The sequence below is a fragment of the Vipera ursinii genome (assembly GCF_947247035.1).
Source record: "Vipera ursinii genome assembly, chromosome: 1".
Classification (NCBI taxonomy): Eukaryota; Metazoa; Chordata; class Lepidosauria; order Squamata; family Viperidae; genus Vipera; species Vipera ursinii.
In genome coordinates, this window is record NC_139512.1 from 40329807 (window position 1) to 40349823 (window position 20017).

A 20017-nucleotide genomic window follows, 5' to 3' on the forward strand; every position below is an offset into this window, starting at 1 on the left:
AGCCTGGAGCAAATCTAGCCTTAAGCAATCAGAAATGGGTAGTTCACAGCAGTAAACTGTTGCTAGTCTTCCCTGCTGTGTATGATAAATTGTAATGTAGTTTACAATCAAGCCGAGTTTTCAAGAAAAGTGTATTTACCCACATGCTGACACTGAAATATTTAAATTAACAAAACCATCTCTTTAGAGCTCTTCTGGGGGAAATATTCAACATTTGTCTGCATGTCATTCACATACCTCCAACAGCTTTTGAAGAAAGGGGAAAACACAACACAGCAAGGGTTTTACCTGCAATTCATAGACATATGCAAGACTTTAGGAGAATTTAATGATTTCAGCAATAAGAAAATTCCTTTATGGTGCACAGCCACCAAGTTTAGTAGCACACCTTATTGGAAACTGTGTCTGTTTTTTCTTAGTCAATCTGTATGGAAAACACTGTAGGTGTATTTCATTACTGCAGTGTTTATAAAATCAGATGGAAGCGATGGAAGAAAAGAAGTAGATCAAGAAGACAGGAAGAAAAGAGTTGCTTTATTTTACATTATTTGCTAGTTGACAGAGTAGTATGTTCATAGCCAAAGATTAAAGGTATATGAATCTCTTATATTAATCATGATTACTGAATCCCAGTGAAGTTACTTTGGGGAAATGAAGAAGTCCCACTTCAGAGGCATTCAGTCATTATCTCATCATGGATTGCCTACTGATTTCTTACAAGAGTGGAAAGTAGGTGGCAGTCTCCAGTAGGTATAATAAGGTATAAGAGTAACAACATGGGTCTTCTGGATAGCCATCACGAGCCTGAACTATAGCAGAAGAAACAATCATTTGCTCCTCAGCCAGCCAATCAAGAAGAAACACCTTTTCTTTTGCTGAACTATTTTTCTCTAGTTTATTCAATAGCTGTAATTTTTTTTCTGATTCTAACTTTCCTCACAGAGTGTCTGCTCACTTGGGAGACATCAAAGCCCCAGGCATTACCCACATAGGACAAATCCTTTTAGGGGTCAGGAATAGGGTTTCAGAAATTGCTCCTTCTAATCTCTCTTTGGGGTCTTCACTTCTCTTTAATGGATAGCCAAAACTGAGGTGCTGCCTAAAAGCTCTCTCTGCTTATTGTATATCACAATACACAATCTGGCAACAACAAGTAGAGGAGCTGTTGCTGGATGAAGCTGTTGCAGGTGGTCCTTGACTTACAACCATTTGTTTAGTGACAGTAAAGGTAAAGGTTCCCCCGCACATGCATGCTAGTCATTTCCGACTCTAAGGGCCGGTGCTCATCTCCGTTTCAAAGCCGAAGAGCCAGCGCTTGTCCGAGGACGTCTCCATGGTCATGTGGCTGGCATGACTAGATGCCAAAGGCGCACGGAATGCTGTTACCTTCCCACCATAGTGGTCCCTATTTTTCTACTTGCATTTTTACATGCTTTTGAACTGCTAGGTTGGCAGAACCTGGGACGAGTAACAGGCGCTCTTCTGCTACATGGCACTTGGGATTTGACCCGCCAAACTGCCAACCTTCTGATCGACAAGCTCAGTGTCCTAACCCACTGAGCCACTGCAACCCTTTTTTAGTGACTGTAGGGAGTTACAAAAGCTCTTTTTTTTATTGAAAAGTTTTAAAATACAGTTTTCCTTTAAAAAAAAACCCCTTCCCCCTCCCCCCTCCCCCCCTAACTCCCCTCCTCCCCCCCTCCCTCCTCCCCCCCTCCCTCCCCCCCTCCCCCCCTCCCCCCCCGACTTCCCAGAGCTAAATACAAGGTATATATAAAAAGCAATCATAAACAATCATATACTAACAACTATAAATTCTAAAATCCATCACTCTCTAACTTATATAGGATAAAACAAACCTTAGCAATATTAAATATATATAAAAAACTAAAATAGAAAAAAAGAAAAAAAAAGAAAATGAAAGAAGACTTATTCGAATGCTACATAAAACTTCTTAACCCTATACTTGTTCTGGATAAACTCAATCCATTTTCTCCATTCCATAATATAGCGTTCTTGCGAGTGGTCTTTCAAATAAGCCGAAATCTTCGCCATCTCAGCCAGGTCGGAAACCTTTAAAGTCCATTCTTCTATGGTCGGCAGTTCCTCTTTCTTCCAATACTGGCCTATCAAAAGTCTCGCTGCCGTAATTAAATTCAACATCAACTTAGTGTCCACCACTGTAGCGTCTACAATTATTCCCAACAAGAAAAGTTGCTGACAAAACTTTATCCTCTGTTTAAAAATCTTCTGCATATTCCATCAAACTTTTATCCAAAAGGCTTTAACCTTCTTACATGTCCACCATATGTGAAAATAAGTTGCATCTTCATCACCACACCTCCAACATTTAGGCTGATACTTCGGATACATACTTGCAAACTTTTTAGGATCTAAATGCCATCTATAAAACATTTTATAAAAGTTCTCTCTTAAATTTTGAGCTTGAGTAAATTTTACGTTCCTGACCCAAATCCTTTCCCAAGTATCCATTGTAATAACTTCCTGAATATTTTGGGCCCATTTTATCATACAATCCTTAACAAGCTCTGTTTCTGAATCAATCTCTATCAATGCAAGATATATCCGTTTGATATGTGCTGGTCCCTGATTTCTAATTTGCTTTATCAAATTTTCATCAGTCATTGCAAATCCATTTTTCTGGTCCTCTTTCCACCTGGCCCGTAACTGAGTATATTGAAACCAGTTTTGAACAACCTTCTCTTCTCGCAAGAGGCTATATGATTTCAAACACCAAGCATTTCTTTCCAAACTAAGAATCTCCTTGTAGGTAGTCACATCATGTTTGAAGCCAGCATGTATATTTTCTATTGCGTGTTTTGGAATTGCCCACAATGGTATCTTACAACTTAACTTATGTCTATACTTCTTCCAAACTCTCAGCAATGCCTGTCTTAAAATATGCACCCTAAACACGTTGTTTACCTTCTTATCATACAACAAATATGCATGCCAGCCAAACAACAAATCATGGCCCTCAAGATTTAATAACCTCAGTTGCATCAAATTAATCCAATCACTTATTCCTACCAATGCAGCAGCTTCATAATATAATTTGAAATTAGGCAATTTAAGGCCACCTCTCTCACGAGTATCCTGCATAATCTTAAGTTTAACTCGTGGCTTTTTCCCTGCCCAAACAAATTTATTGATACCACGCTGCCATTCCTCCAAATTAGAATCTTTCTTAAGAATCGGTATCATTTGAAATAAAAATAAAAATTTGGGCAGGACATTCATTTTCACTGCTGCAATCCGTCCCAACAAAGACAATTGCAATTTTTCCCAACTCTCCAATTCTTTTTGAATTTTCCCCCATAATTTTTCATAATTATTTTTATATAGCTTTGTATTAGAGGGCGACAAAATCACCCCCAGATATTTAACCCTTTTAACAATCTCAAATCCAGTTAATCCTTCTAAGAGGGCCTTCTGTGAAGCTGTCATATTTCTAGCCAGAATTTTAGTTTTCTGTGTATTTACTTTAAATCCAGAAACCTTGCCATATTGTGTTATTATCTCCATCAGGTCCACAACAGAGTTCTCTGGCTGGGTCACTGTAACAACCAGATCATCTGCAAATGCTCTCAATCTATAGTCCTGATCTCCAACTTGTATCCCCTTAATTTTTTGCGAATTCCGAATCTTAACCAATAATATCTCTAACGTTAACACAAATAACAAGGGCGATAGCGGACACCCTTGCCTTGTGCCCTTCTCAATATTACATGCTGCTGTCAAGCTATTGTTAACTATAATTCGGGCAGTTTGTTTTTGATATAATGCCCTAATCGGTTGTAAAAAATTTTCCCCAAAATCCATTTTGTCTAAAACTTTCAACAAAAATTGCCAATTCAATTGATCAAAGGCCTTTTCAGCATCTAAAAAGATTAGCGCTGCAGAGATCTGGTTGTGCCTTTCCAAAAACTCTAACACATCAACTATATGTCTCACATTGTTTTTCATCTGCCTACCACTAATAAACCCTGTTTGATCCCCATGAATCACCTGTTGCAGAACCCTCATCAATCTATTAGCCAAAACCTTAGCAAATATCTTATAATCTGTATTTAAAAGCGATATCGGTCTGTAATTTTTAACTTGAGTAGCATCCTGTTACAAAAGAGTTACAAAAGCTCTTGAAACACTGACGTACAACTGGATCTCACACTTACCATTCTTACAGCATCCCCATGATCTAGTGATCAAAGTTTGGGCATTTGGCAACCAGCATGTTATTTACAACAGTTGCAGCTTCCCAGGGTCACATGATCACCATTTGAGACCTTCCCAGCTGGCTTCCCACAACAACATCAATGGACAAATTTGAATTCGCTTAACAATCATGGCAAGAACAACCACCTTAGTTAGCAACCACTTTCTCTTGCTCCCAGTTGTGGTTATAAGCCAAGCACTGCCAGTACTTTATTTCTTTTTTCTAGCCCTGGCCTAGGACAGTTGTCCCTGGCAACCTTCATTCTGATTACCTTTCTATGCATAGTTATTCCCCCCCCCCCGTTATCATAGTTACTAGTAGAAGGCAGCAAACCAGTGAAACAACAAAATATAGTAATAATTATGCAGTTAAAGCAATTGCCCACATTGTGGTGATTAAAATAACTAAACATAAAAAGAAAAAGGAACATGAAAAAAGTATATACTATATTTATGTGTATTTATGTGTATGTGTGTGTTTGTGTGTCTCCATTCTTTAAACTTATTAAATCTAGACCCCATAGAATCATATTGCTCCATCTTCTCATTTCCAAAATATAAAGACATTTTTAAAATGGATAACAAACACATTTTAATTATTTTTTTAAAAAAATTCATTCAATTTTTATAGCTGCCCAACTCAATAAAGTGACTTTCTTGAATCTTTCCATTTAGAATTTGCCAAATCTAGCCTTGATAAAGTCCAAGCTCTTTATAAAACAACAAGTTCTCTATTTCCTTATCAACGTTATAAGGTATCTTATAATACATACATACATACAGGAATATGTATGGATACATATATATCCTCTTTCATTCTTATATACATACGTATATAACCTCTTCCATTCTTCTAAAGACCTGCCTCTTCACTCTGACCCATTACCTGCTTCAGAATTTATTTATTTTTTACAAAAAAATCCCCTTTTGCTAACATACATATTGCAATTTCTTTATGGTCAGTCCCTGACTTTTTTTGGCTCGTGCTGCTATTCATATTCATACTTGTCAAATTCATCCATTTATGTGCATGCCAAACCACTATTATTATTTCTGTTACCACAATTCTGCTTCCTGGGAGCACAGCACATTTCAAAAATGATTCAGAAATCCTTTAAGAGGTCTTGGACGAATATTGCACCTCTCTGCAAAACCTGAACAATCCCAGCACAGTTCTTTGAGGAATCTAGTCCTAAGTGTCTTAATGGGGAAAAAATCATCTAAACTATCCCAATATTTTAGTGGAATTGTACCATTCTTAAACAATTTCAATATGTTTCTTCAAAAGATATAAATAATGCAATATAGATATAAACAATATAGAATGTAAGCAGTGATAGTAATTTAAGCAACTAAAATATCATAAAGTGAAGAGAGCAAGAAAACAGACTGAGCAGGACTTGATATGACATTTTAAGAGAAAGATTATTTGAGAATTTGAAATCAGCAGAAAAGATTTCTGTCTTACCAGGAGGTCTGACAAGTTGATTGACAAAAAAAAAACACAGATGAAAACTATTCTACAACTATGAATAAGGATGGACTCCAGTAGAATTACATAAAATTAAAACTAGTAGGTATGTAGAAATAGGGTAGACTGTAAGTTACTATCCCAAGTCATCCATCTTAGTTTTTCATGAAATATATGAAAATTAAGAATTCTCAAATATATTGGCAAAAGAACTTTAAGGATTAATATGGTGAATATAAGATGTAGTATGCCAGATCAGACCAAAGTCCTATCTAGTTTACAATCTGCTTCCCTGGTGAAGCTCAAATATAATACATGAGCTCAGTAACACCAACACTCAGCAACACATGAGCTCAACAACACTCTGTACTCACCTACAAATGTTGATAATAACAATCTTAATAGCATTTAGATTTATACGAGGGCAATTTGTAAATAAACCTCCATTTGGTTATCAATGACAGACACTTGCAGATATTGAACTTTTATTATACACATTAGAAAACTACATTACTTTTCAATATAATCACCATTCAAATTGAGGTACTTGTCATAATGTCTTACAAGGTTTGAAATTCCTTCTACAAAAAAAAATATCTTGCCTGGGAATGAAGCCACCCTGTAATAGCATCATGAACCCATTCAGTGTGTTTTGTGCTCCTCAGAAAAGAGTTTTGGTACCCAACGAGCCCAGAACTTGCAGTATCCCAAATTTTCTGTCACTACCTCGTATAAAACAGTCTGAGAAATTTGCGGAAAGTGTAAAAAAAGTGCATATATCATGAAGCGACGGACTTCACAGACCTTTTTGACAATTTCCTGCATGAGTTCATCGCTGACTACAGATAGGCGGCCACTTCTTGCCTCATCGTGCAACGTCAGTTTGTCATCTTTAAACATGTGACACCATTGGATGTACGACACCTTCACTCATCATGCTTGGTCTGTAAACATTACACAGTTTGCGATGAATCGCAGTTGCTGAAAGGTTTTTTGCACACAGGAATCGTATTACTGCATGCACTTCACATTTGGCAGGATTTTCTATGGCAGGGTTCATTTTCAATTGATCTAGCGGACGAATCAACTGCAACACAACTGTCTTTTTCCACTCCTCACTGCCTACTGAACTACTGTGCACGGCACCATAGGATGGGCATTGCTATCCCCGCCTATTTCTTGCACATGCTCAAATGGAGGTTTATTTCCGAATTAGATATATAGATAAACTTTATTGACATTTTTTCCTGTGGGCACAATGGCACACATTAAAAATGAAATTTAGTTGCTTGCTCTCAAAGTGTACCCATACATAACACACATTTAAAACATACTATATACAGCATACTATATACATACTATATACATACTATATACTATACTATACTATACATACTATACTATACTATACTATACTATACTATACTATAGTATATACATACTATACTATATACATACTATATACAGCAGTTCGAAAGCACGTCAAAATGCAAGTAGAAAAATAGGGACCACTACGGTGGGAAGGTAACAGCGTTCCGTGCGCCTTTGGCGTCTAGTCATGCCGGCCACATGACCACAGAGACGTCCTCGGACAAGCGCTGGCTCTTCGGCTTTGAAACAGAGATGAGCACCGGCCCCTAGAGTCGGAAACGACTAGCACGCGTGTGCGGGGGAACCTTTACCTTTACCTTTTATATACAGCATATGTTTAGATATATAGTAATAGTTATTTCCCTCTAATCATTGTGGAACTTTAATGAATAAGACTAGGGTAAATATTGCCAGTTTAACTGTATCATTAAATTCAACTGATATTTTCAGTTGAGATATAGAGGTTTATGTTGAGAAATAGTGGCATCCACTGGTGGGAACTAGTATAGCACTGTAGCTAAGAACTGGAGATATTGTATGTGACATTGATGTATACCTATAACATACTGGAATTTAATTGAGTTGTCTCTTAAATGAATCAGATCAAAATAATGCGCTAAATGAACAAATGCATCTTTTTTCCTTTTTTGCTTTTTCTTAGAGGAGGAAAATGAAAACCATCTTTTCCTTGTTGTTTTTTATTGCTGGAACCCCCGCTGACAATCCTTACCCACAAATTTCTAGCTATCCTAACAAGAATAATTGTGACAATTACCAGTATGAGTCTCACCCAAGAGGTGCCCAGATAGCAATCCAGGTACTAGTCGACAGCAATACTGATTTTGCCTTCAAGATGTTCAGGGAAGGTCTTTTCCAGGGAAAGCAAGCAATGTGGCACAAGCAAGGGCAATGTTGCCTTCTCTCCCTTAGGCATCTCCTCTGCCTTTGCAATGCTGGCCTTGGGTGCAAAGAATAACATTTTAGGTCAGATTTTGAAAGGACTCGATTTTAGAGATCCAGGAGAGGATGATACACGAAGGCTTCTGGGAACTCACACACATGTTAAATAATGGAGGAGCTGGACACCAGATGGAAATGTCTCTTTGTGCAAAACCAGCTATATCCTGAACATCGATTCTTAAACGGCCTCAAAAACTTCTATGGAGGAGACATCTTTTGGGAAAATTTTAAGAATACTGCAGAAACTGAGCAGCACATCAACAGTTATATCACAAGGAAAACCCTTGGGAAGATATCTAAGCTTGTCAATGAAGTCAATCCATTACTGAAATTCTGCTAATTAGCTATATTTATATGAAAGGTAAAACAAGTTAACAGGCTTTTGGACTCATTTTTTTTCCAGTCTAGTTTCTTTTTTCTGGGAGGGTACACAAACAATCTCTGCCTACAATGTTCCTAGCACCACAGTGACAGTTTTTTTTACTTTGCTAGATAATATTAAAGGATAAAGGATAATAGTTGTATTCAAGCTGAACTTCATTCTGTTTGCAGTTCTGCTTTGTCTCAGGCTTATGCTTTATTTATTTATTTTTTGCTTGCCAACCCTTCCTCCTACCCACACAAACCTTTGTTCCCCAACTGATTTCTGCTCAGCAATGATCTTACTCTGATACTACCATTGTTTGTGTTAAATAGCCATTCAGGAGTTAGTACCGCTGATATCTATCTTTAGAAACTATGCTTTCAAGCTACGTAGTAATGCATTGTGCCTAAAGTTATTTTCCTCCAACAGTCAGGTTCCAAAACAATATCTGGCTTCAGAATCAGAATCGAGCTGGAAGGGACCTTGGAGGTCTTCTAGTCCAGCCCCCTTCTCAAGCAGGAGACCCTATTCCATTTCAGACAGGTGGCTGTCCAGTCTTTTCTTAAAAACCTCTAGTGATGAAGCACCCACAACCTCTGAGGGCAAGCTATTCCACTGGTTAATTGTCCTCACTGTTAGGAACTTTCTCCTTGATTCCAGGTTGCTTCTCTCCAATAAACCTCCCTCCTCCTATTTTCCCCACAAAAACAACTCTGTGAGGTGAATTGGGCTGAGAAAGAGTGATTGGCCAAAGCTCACCCAACTGGCTTTCATAGCAATAGCAATAGCACTTAGACTTATATACCACTTCACAGTGCTTTAAAGTCCTCCCTAAGTGATTTACAGAGTCAACATATTGCTCCCAACAATCTTGGTCCTCATTTTACTGACCTCAGAAGAATGGAAGGCTGAGTCATGGCTAGTTCATGGCTAAGATGGGACTAGAACTCACTGTCTCTGGCTTTCTAGCCTGATGCTTTAATCATTACACTAAACTGGCTTTTTTGCATTCTTCATTTGATTTTTCTTGCAAGCCAGTTTGGCCTCTCCAGTATTCAGTAAGGCTTCATGGTGTACTAGTTTCAGTACATCTTCTTCCCTGTTCTTCAGGTGTTCTTCCAATGCCTTTTTTCTCTCGATCAACTATCTAATATACTTGCAACATTCCACACCTACCTATTTTTCTTAATAGAGTCTGTCAAACATTGTTGTGTAGATGAAGAGCATGATTCATTGTCATTATTTTTCTTGTCTTCCTGTTGTTGTTGTTAGTTGCGAAGTCGTGTCCGACCCATCGCGATCTCATGGACAACATTCCTCCAGGCCTTCCTGTCCTCTATCATCTTCTGGAGTCCATTTAAGCTCACACCTACTGCTGCAGTGACTCCATCCAGCCACCTCATTCTCTGTCATCCCTTTCTTCTCTTGCCCTCAATCTTTCCCAGCATTAGGCTCTTCTCCAGTGAGTCCTTCCTTCTCATTAGGTGGCCAAAGTATTTTAGCTTCAGGATCTGGCCTTCTAAAGAGCAGTCAGGGTTGATCTCCTCTAGGACTGACCGGTTTGATCGCCTTGCAGTCCAGGGGACTCACAGGAGTCTTCTCCAGCAACATAGTTGAGTTTTCCAAATGTGCTGGCAAATTGAGTGTAGGATTTTTACTGCATCATCTTTTAGGACTTTGAATAGCCCAGCTGGAATACTGTCACTTCCACTAGCTTTGTTGTTGCTCAGATTTCCTAAGGCCCATTTCACTTCACATTCTAGGATGTCTGGCTCGCGGTCAGTGACCACCCAATAGTGGTTATCTGGGACGTTAAGCTCATTCTTGTATAGTTCTTCTGTGTAGTTTTGCCACCGCTTCTTAATCTCTTCTGCTTCTGTTAGGTCCCTGCCATTTTGGTTCTTTATCATGCCCATCTTTGCATGAAACATTCCCTTTATATCTCCAACTTTCTTGAAGAGATCTCTGGTCCTCCCTATTCTATTGTTTTCTTCTATTTCTTTGCACTGTTCATTTAAGAAGGAATTCTTATGTCTTCTAGATATTCTCTGGAATTCTGCATTAAATTGGGTGTTTCCTTCTCTTTCTCCCTTGCCTTTCACTTCCCTTCTTTCCTCAGCTATTTGCAAAGCTTCCATAGGCAGCCATTTTGCTTTCTTGCATTTTTTTCCCTTCAGGATGGTTTTAGTTGCTAACTCTTGTACAATGTTGCAAACCTCTGTCCATAGTTCTTCAGGCACTCTGTCTATCAGATCTAATTCCTTAAATCTATTTGTCACCTCTACTGTGTATTATATCAGGCATATGATTTAGTTCATATCTGAGTGGCCTAGTGCTTTTCCTACTTTCTTCAATTTAAGCCTAAATTTTGCAATGAGAAGCTCGTGATCTGAGCCACAGTCAGTTCCTGGTCTTGTTTTTACTGACTGTATAGAGCTTCTCCATCTTTGGCTGCAGAGCACATAGTCAATCTGATTTCTGTGTTGGCTGTCTGGTGATGTCCATGTGTAGAGTTGTGTCTTGGGTTGTTGGAAAAGAGTGTTTACTGTGACCATTGTATTCTCTTGACAAAATTCTATCAGCCTGTGCCTTCCTTCATTTTGTACTCCAAGGTCAAGCGTGCCTGTTATTCCGGTTATCTTTTCACTTCCTACTTTAGCATTCCAATCCCCCATGATGATAAGGGCATCATTTTTTGGTGTTAATTCTATAAGGTACTGTAGGGCTTCATAGAACCAGTCAATTTCATCCTCTTCAGCCCCAGTGGTTGGGGCATAGACCTGGACTACTGTGATACTGAATGGTTTGCCTTGGATTCGCACTGAGATCATTCTGTCATTTTGGGGATTGTATCCCAGTTCTGGTCAAGTCCAGTCCACTATTCCAACTGTGTATCTAATGCCTAAATTGCCCATGTGTTAATTTCCTTGATAGTATTTCCTCCAATGATTGGGACTTGACTTTAAGATCTTCTGCACTCACATGATGTATTCATTTTTAACCTTCTTGACTTCAGCATGCTTGTTTTGTCAGCTTGATGGACAAACAAGAATACAGATTCTTGATGTTCTTTCCATAGGACATCTTAATTCATTCAGTATTCGCTATTTTCTCCCTGTGTATGGTACAGATAGCACATTTGTCCAAACTCCATTGTAATATTTTGGCCATGTAAACAGACAGTGTTGAGCAACAAACCTAGGATGAGAAAGGGTGATTGGTGCAAAGTCATCCATCTGGCTATCATGCCAAAGGAAGGCCTAGAACTCATTGTCTCCTATTTCTAGACCAGCACCTTAACCATTCCATTAAATGGCTCAAATGTGGAAAGAACCGCCTTAAGGTATAAATCTAACAACAGCACAGAGAAGATTTCTTGCTATGGGTTGTTTTTATAATACACTTCCATGAAGGAATGAAAAATGTCCTTATACATAAGAAACTCTTTGTTGGTGCTAGCTTTCTATGTAAGTATACACAATTCAATTGTGTATACTTACATAGATATTAATTCAATTATGTTACTTCCTCCCTGCCTGCAGCCTGAAATGGCAAAAAGCCATTGTGAGTTTTGAACTTGAATTTGGATTTTTTTAAAAAAAAAAAAGCTACTGAAGTTCTAATTGGTTGATAATCTTGTATCTTGAGGTGGTACAAAATCAGAAGGTTTCTTTATAGGCTTTTTGCTTTGCTTTGTAACAGCATGATAAATGAATCAAAATTCTTACAGTCCTTACAGAGACCTTTGGATAGAGGATGAGATTGCACAAGATGGATGCACTCTTAAGTCCATGCATCCCTCTTTGATAGTCATCCTAGCATCCATCTTACCTCTGATATTCCTTCACCTCCTTCTCTTGAGGAACTGTGTCAGAAGGGAAGCTATATTTACAGTCATGGAAATACACAATTCTTTCAAAAGACTGCTTTATCACAGTCCAAATATCATATTTTCTCTGTCAGAAGCAGCCGCACAAGGGTTGAATAAGCATCCAAAGCTGTATTTTCCTGGCATACAGAATTTCCCCAGTCAGCAAACACCAATTTCTCTTAACTTCCCCAATTGTATGACCCACAGTTCAAAATTATTTACTAATATATCTCTTCTTTTCTAAGCTGAACGGAAGAAGCCTTTTAATCCAAAGAACACAGAGGAGCACAACTTCTATGCGAATCCTTACTAGGTGGCAACATAGAGTTGCTCCATTTCCTCTTTTACTGTGTTGAGTTTTCCTGTGTTCATGTTTCTTATGTTTCAGATTCACACTGTAATTCTGTCTTTCAAATTTTCTTTTGATGTATGGAAACATCAGCAACTAAAGATCCCAAAGATTTTAACCTAGTCACATCATAAACACCCTTTGTATTCCAAACATCCTCAGCAATTATTCAATAAGATGTTGAATGCCATCCATCCTGAGAGTCCCATCATGGAGCAGGGATTAATACTAGATAAGCCATCAGACAGAAAAAATACTCTAATCAAGGAAAAGCAGGAAACCCCACCCCCACCAAAGCAGGCAGGGGAAACAACTGTATATAAGCAGACAAAAACCCCACACTCACTCAAACATATGATATTATCAAGTTGGGAAATGAAATGCCTGCAAGTAAATAACCAAGTTCAGAGGGTATCAAGGACCCTAGTTTAATATACTGCTGAATTCTTAAGGTAGATGTGACATAGGCAATATAATTACTCTTTTTTCATTAAATCTCTAGCAGCTTTACGTGTCACTGTGAATGTTTCCCATGGTACAAAAGAACATGCTTGGATATATAATTACTCTAGAAAAATACTCCAATAATATATTGGAATATATATTCCAATGAATATATATTATGAAAAAGTCTATGATGAAAAAGTTACAAGTATGCACTTGAAAGCTGAAGGTTTATGTATTAGAATTCCACAAATTGAACTTTCCCTAATTTGAAAGATTAAAATCAAGGGGAAAAGTAATAATAATAATAATAATAATAATAATAATAATAATAATAATAATAATAATAATAATAATAATAATAATAATAATAATAATAATAATAATAATTTTTATTTTATTTTATTTTTATTACATTTATATCCCGCCCTTCTCTGAAGACTCAGGGTGGCTTACAAGCTTAGCAGTAGCCTTCATTCTATGTATATGCCTGCTTGTTAGGGCTTTCACACACCCCCCAAGCGGCATTATTACAAAGTCAGCTTATTGCCCCCAACAATCTGGGTCCTCATTTTACCTTTATTATTATTATTATTATTATTATTATTATTATTATTATTATTATTATTAATAATAATAATAATAATAATAATAATAATAATAATAATAATAATAATAATAATAATAGAAGTTGGAAGGGACCTTGGAGGTCATCTAGTCCAATCCCCTGCTCAGGCAAGAAACCCTATACCATTTCAGAGAAATGGCTGTCCAGTGTCTTCTTAAAAACTTCACAGCTTCTGGAGGCAGGTTGTTCCACTGATTAATTGTTCTAACTGTCAAAAAATTTATCCTTAGTTCTAGGTTGATTCTCTCTTTGGTTAGTTTCCATCCATTGCTTCTTGTCCTGCCTTCAGGTGCTTTGGAGAATAGCTTGACTCCCTCTTCTTTGTGGCAACCCTGAGATATTGGAACACTGCTATCATGTCACTCCTTGTCCTTCTCTTCATTTAAACGGGGCCTAGAGAGCTGCTGGGGGTCTAGCCGATCCGAACCCGACTGGTTGCGGTTAAGAACCTATATTAGGTCTTATCTCGCAGCGATGAGGGTGGCGAGGTGTAATTACTTCTCCACCCTCATCGCGTCCGCAGATAATCGCCCGGCCGCCTTGTTTAGGGTGACTCGCTCACTTCTCAATCAGGAGGTGAGGGAGGATCCCTTGCAAGGTCGTGCCGAGGAATTTAGTCATCATCTGTCGGATAAATTCGCTCGGATTCGGACCGGTTTGGACTCCAGCTGGGCAGAGTCAGGCGATCAGGACACGGGCGGTCTTGTCAATGTTATCTGGGAAGAGTTTGATTCTGTGACCCCTGATGAAGTGGACAGGATTATGGGGAGGCTGAGCTCCTCCACATGTTTGTTGGACCCGTGCCCTTCCTGGCTGGTTTATGCAGATAGGGAGAGGACACGAGGCTGGCTCCAGGCGGTTATATCTGCTTCTTTGAGTGAGGGTTATTTCCCCACCGTCTTGAAGGAGGCGGTGGTGAGACCTCTCCTCAAGAAGCCTGCCCTGGACCCAGCCGTTTTGAACAACTTTCGTCCAGTCTCCAACCTTCGCTTTCTTGCGAAGGTTGTTGAGAGTGTGGTGGCGCATCAGCTCCCTCTGGTCCTGGATGAAGCGGATTATCTGGACCCCTACCAATCGGGTTTCAGGCCCGGGTACAGCACGGAGACGGCATTGGTCGCTCTGGTGAATGATCTCTGGAGGGCGCGGGATAGGGGACATTCCTCTGTCCTAGTCCTATTAGACCTCTCAGCGGCTTTCGATACCATCGACCATGGTATCTTGCTGCGGCGTCTCAGGGGATTGGGAGTGGGAGGCACAGTTCTTCAGTGGTTCTCCTCCTATCTCCTGGGACGCTCGGAGTCGGTGTTGGCAGGGGGGCAGAGATCGGCCCCTAGGTCTCTCGTTTGTGGAGTTCCTCAGGGGTCGGTTCTCTCGCCTCTCCTGTTCAACATCTATATGAAACCGCTGGGTGAGATCATTCGTGGTTTTGGAGTTGGGTATCATCAGTATGCCGATGATACCCAACTTTTCTTTTCGACCCCAAACCACCCCAGTGATGCCCTCGCCGTGATGTCCCGTTGCCTGGAGGCGGTTCGGGTCTGGATGGGGAGGAACAGACTTCAGCTCAACCCTGACAAGACTGAGTGGCTGTGCATTCCGGCATCCCGGGACATTCCAAATGTTCCATCTCTTTCTATGGGGGGTGAGCTCTTACCCCCCGTGGATAGGGCTCGCAACTTGGGAGTCCTTCTAGATTCACGGCTTACTTTGGAAGAGCATATAGTGGCCGTGACTAGGGGGGCTTTCGCCCAGGTTCGCCTGGTGCGCCAGTTGCGGCCCTATCTGAACCGGGATGCCCTGTGTACAGTCACTCATGCGCTCGTGACCTCTCGCCTTGACTACTGTAATGCTCTCTACATGGGGCTTCCCTTGAAGACCACTCGGAGGCTCCAACTGGTACAGAATGCGGCCGCGAGAGTTGTCTTGGGAGTTTCCCGGTACTCCCATGTTACACCTTTGCTCCGCGAGCTGCATTGGTTACCAGTTGTCTTCCGGGTGAGGTTCAAGGTGTTGGTTACGATCTTTAAGGCCCTACATGGCATGGGTCCGGGTTACCTCAGGGACCACCTGCTGCCGGCATCGACTCCCCTCCGCCCTGTGCGTTCCCACAGAGAGGGCCTCCTCAGGGTGCCGCCAGTCAGGGAATGTCGACTGGTGGCCCCCAGGGGGAGGGCCTTCTCTGTGGGGGCTCCGGCCTTATGGAATCAATTGCCGGTGGAGCTCCGGATGGCACCAGACCTTCGAACTTTCCGTCGGGGCCTGAAGACCCATCTGTTCGAATTAGCTGGTCTGGCCTGATGGGGGATTATGGGCTTTTAATTGTTTTTAATCTGTACTTCTGTTTTTAATTGGGCATGGATTTAATTCTTTTTAATTTTTGTATAGTGTTTCTTATGTATGCCCTGTGAACCGCCCTGAGTCCCACCAAGGAGAAGGGCGGTATATAAATCAAATAAACTATAACTAACTAACTAACTAAACTAGACATAGCCAATTCCAGCAACCATTCCTTATATGTTTTAGCCTCCAGTCCCCTGATCATCTTTGTTGCTCTTCTCTGCACTCTCTCTAGAGTCTCAACATCTTTTTTACATCGTGGCAACCAAAACTGGATACAGTATTCCAAGTGTGGCCTTACTAAGGCATTGTAAAGTGGTATTAACACTTCACATGATCTTGATTGCATCCCTCTGTTAATGCAGCCTAGACTGTGTTGGCTTTTTTGGCAGCTGAAGCACACTGCTGGCTCATATTTAAGTGATTGTCCACTTAGGACTCCAAGATCCCTCTCACAGTTACTACTATTGAGCAAGGTACCCCCTATACTATACCTGTGCATTTGGTTTTTCTTGCCTAAATGTAGAACCTTACTTTTTTCACCATTGAATTTCATTTTGTTAGATAGTGCCCAATGTTCAAGTCTGTCAAGATTCTTCTGTATCTTAAGCCTATCTTTTGGAGTGTTGGCTATTCCTGCCAGCCTGGTGTCATCTGCAAGTTTGATGAGCTCCCCATCTATCACCTCATCCAAATCATTGATGAAGATGTTGAAGAGCATTGGGCCCAGAACAGAGCCCTGGGTCACCCCACTACACACTTCCCTCCATGTAGATGCAGGGTCCATTGAGGACTACACACTGAATATGGCCGATCAGCCAGCTATGAATCCATCTGGGGTGATGCTGTCTAACCCACATTTTTCTATCTTATCAAGTAGTAGGATGTGTTCTACTTTATCAAATGCCTTACTGAAGTCCAAGTACATCTGTCAGTTCCTTGAGAACCTTGGGGTGTAGTCCATCTGGTCCTGGTGATTTGAGCTCATCTAGGTTGGACAGGCACTCGCTTGCCATTTTCTTGCTTATCTTAACTTGTGTTTCTAATCTGTTTTTTATGGTACTGTTTTTGATAGGTTGGACTGTTTTTTCCCTTTGTGTAAAGATGGATGCAAAAAAAAAGTTAAATAATTCTGCTTTCTCCCTGTTGCTTGTCACATTCTTGCCACTTTCCCCCACTAATGGACCAATCATTTCCTTAACTTTTTTCTTGTTTTTTATATGTTGAAAGAAGCTTTTTTGTTATTTTTTACTTTTGTTGCAAGGCTTAGTTCATTTTGAGCCTTAGCTTCCCTCACTCCATCTTTGCAGGCTCAGGCTATTTGCTGATATTCTGCCTTAGTTATGTGCCCCTCTTTCCACTTTTTATACTTGTCCTTTTTATCTTTCAATTTATCAGAGAGTTCTTTATGCAGCCCTGCTGGTTTCTTTTGAGAGCTGTTATTTTTTTTCTTCATTGGTATTGTGTTAGTCTGGGCTTTTATATTCTGACTTTTCAAAATTTCCCAAGCTTCCTGAGTTGTTTTCCCCTTGATGACTCACATCCATGGAATCCTTCCCAAACTCTCTCTAAGTTTGTTGAAACTAGCTCTGTTAAATCCAAGACTCTAGTTTGACTGTTTTCTATTGCTTGTGCTTGCATAAAGTTGAATTCCAATATTGCATAGTCACTCCCCCACAAGGTTCCTGTGGTTTCAACACCTTCTATCATTAAATCCTATATGGCTGATCCACTAGTTCCCTTGGCAGACAAAGTTGTCTGCTAGGTTTGTCAGGAATCTGTTTGATCTTCTTTTTTATTAAATATTTTATTTTTATTCTTTACATACATATGTTAATTTTCCAAACAACGTGTGAACTGAGTTTATAATTCATTAATACATATAAAAATTTCACTCTTTGGTTCTTTTTCCCAACCATTTAATTTAATTTTAATTTTAATTTTAATTCCATTTATATCCCGCCCTTCTCCGAAGACTCAGGGCGGCTTACAAGCTTAGCAGTAGCCTTCATTCTATGTATATGCCTGCTTGTTAGGGCTTTCACACACACCCCAAGCGGCATTATTACAAAGTCAGCTTAATTGCCCCCAGCAATCTGGGTCCTCATTTTACCTACCTCGGAAGGATGGAAGGCTGAGTCAACCTTGAGCCTGGTGGGATGCAAACCTGCACTAATTGCAGGCAGCTGGTGTTACTTAAGGAGGCATTAGCCCACTGCTCCACCAAGGAACTTATAAAATAAGTTCCAGCTTTCATAATATTCTGTTACTTCTTTGTCTTTTAGTCTCATAGTCTGTCCATGTCTGCACATTCCAATATCTTCTTTATTTATTATCTTCTTCTGATGGTACTTGTTCATTTTTCCAGCATTGCGCATAGCTTATTCTTGCTGCGGTTATGAATATTATGATATGTAGAACCAAGTATGTATTTTGTTAATCAGTCTTTTCTGGTAATATACCTAGTAAAAATAATTCGGGATTAAATGCTACATGTTCTCCTAGTATATTTTCTAGCCAAACACATATTTTTCTCCAATAGGCTTTAACTTTATCACACATCCACCAAATATGGTAATATGTACCTATATTGTGTTTACATTTCCAACATTTGCCTGATACATTTTTAAACATTTTTGCTAATCTAGCTGGAGGCAAATGCCATCTATAAAACATTTTATACAGAGGAATCTGTTTGATCTTCTACTTGGTGCAGAGTTTGTCGCCCAGTTGATGTCAGGCTAATTAAAGTCCCCCATTACTCTTGTGATGTGATTCCTACATATCTTAGTTAACTGACTAGTAAAAAGTTCGTCTATTGTTTGGTTCGGTGACCTATCACAGGGATTTTCAACCTTTTCGCAGATTGTACCACTTTTAGGACATGACAATATTTGACTACCACCAGTGCTTAGCAAGGTGTCAAAAACTTGATGACTAAAAAAAGGGGGGGAGGATTTTGGGTTTTACTGATTAGATTCAGTTGTTGTTATAGATATGGCTAGTTTATAATATTATGGAAAAGTAAAAAGTTGAGGTTCAATGTTAATGCTTTCTTCTACTGCAACCGAGGAAGTCTGTTCTTTTTCCCTTCTCCCCCTCCTTTCCACCCCTTTTTATTTATTTATTTATTTAGATTTATATACCGCCCTTTCCCGAAGGACTCAGGGCGGTTTACAGGATATTTAAAAGAAAATCAATACAAAAGTTAAAACAAGTTAAAAAAGATTAAATGAAACCCTGAGGGGGGAAAAACCCAGTTAAAATTAAAAATTAAAAAAAAAATTCTCAGCCTGGGCCAGAGAGCTCGAAGAGCCAGGTCTTCAGGTCCCGGTGGAATGAACGGAGGTCGAGGGCAGTCCTAAGCTCCGTGGGCAGCTGGTTCCAAAGGGCAGGTGCGCCCACTGAGAAGGCCCTACCCCTGGGTGTTACCCGCCGGCAATCTTTAACCGGCGGCACCCTGAGAAGACCCTCCCTGTGGGAGCGCACTGGACGAAGGGAGCTTGATGCTGGCAGCAGGTGTTCCCTCAAATAACCCAGACCCTCGCCATTTAGGGCTTTATAGGTCATCACCAGCACCTTGAATCTCACCCGAAGGGCAACCGAAAGCCAATGCAGCTTGCGGAGTAGAGGTGTTACATGGGAGTATCGGGAGACCCTCCATCACAACTCGCGCGGCCGCATTCTGCACCAGCTGAAGCCTCCGGTTGGTCCTCAAGGGCAGCCCCATGTAGAGAACCTAATATTTGCTCCCCACCTAATATTTGCTTTTGTATTTTTGTATTTTATTCTATAATCTAATAAAATATTACAAACTGCAGAAAAAAGGAAAAAAAGTATCATTTAATTTCCCTCCCTCCCTCCCTGCCTTACCAGCCGATGCTGCTTTTCTTCATTCCTCATGGAGGGCCAGTCTGCTTGATCTCCTCTCCTCACCCCCACCCTCCTCCTTCTTTACCTTTGGTGCAGCTAGAGATGACTCTGCC

General features: G+C 40.0%; 1 long non-coding RNA gene across 1 annotated transcript in view; it reads right to left on the bottom strand.

Annotated features, from left to right (window-relative positions):
- The window catches only part of LOC310650755, an 852012-nt gene that overhangs the window by 380253 nt on the left and 451742 nt on the right, over nucleotides 1-20017 (bottom strand). The window lies entirely within an intron of this gene.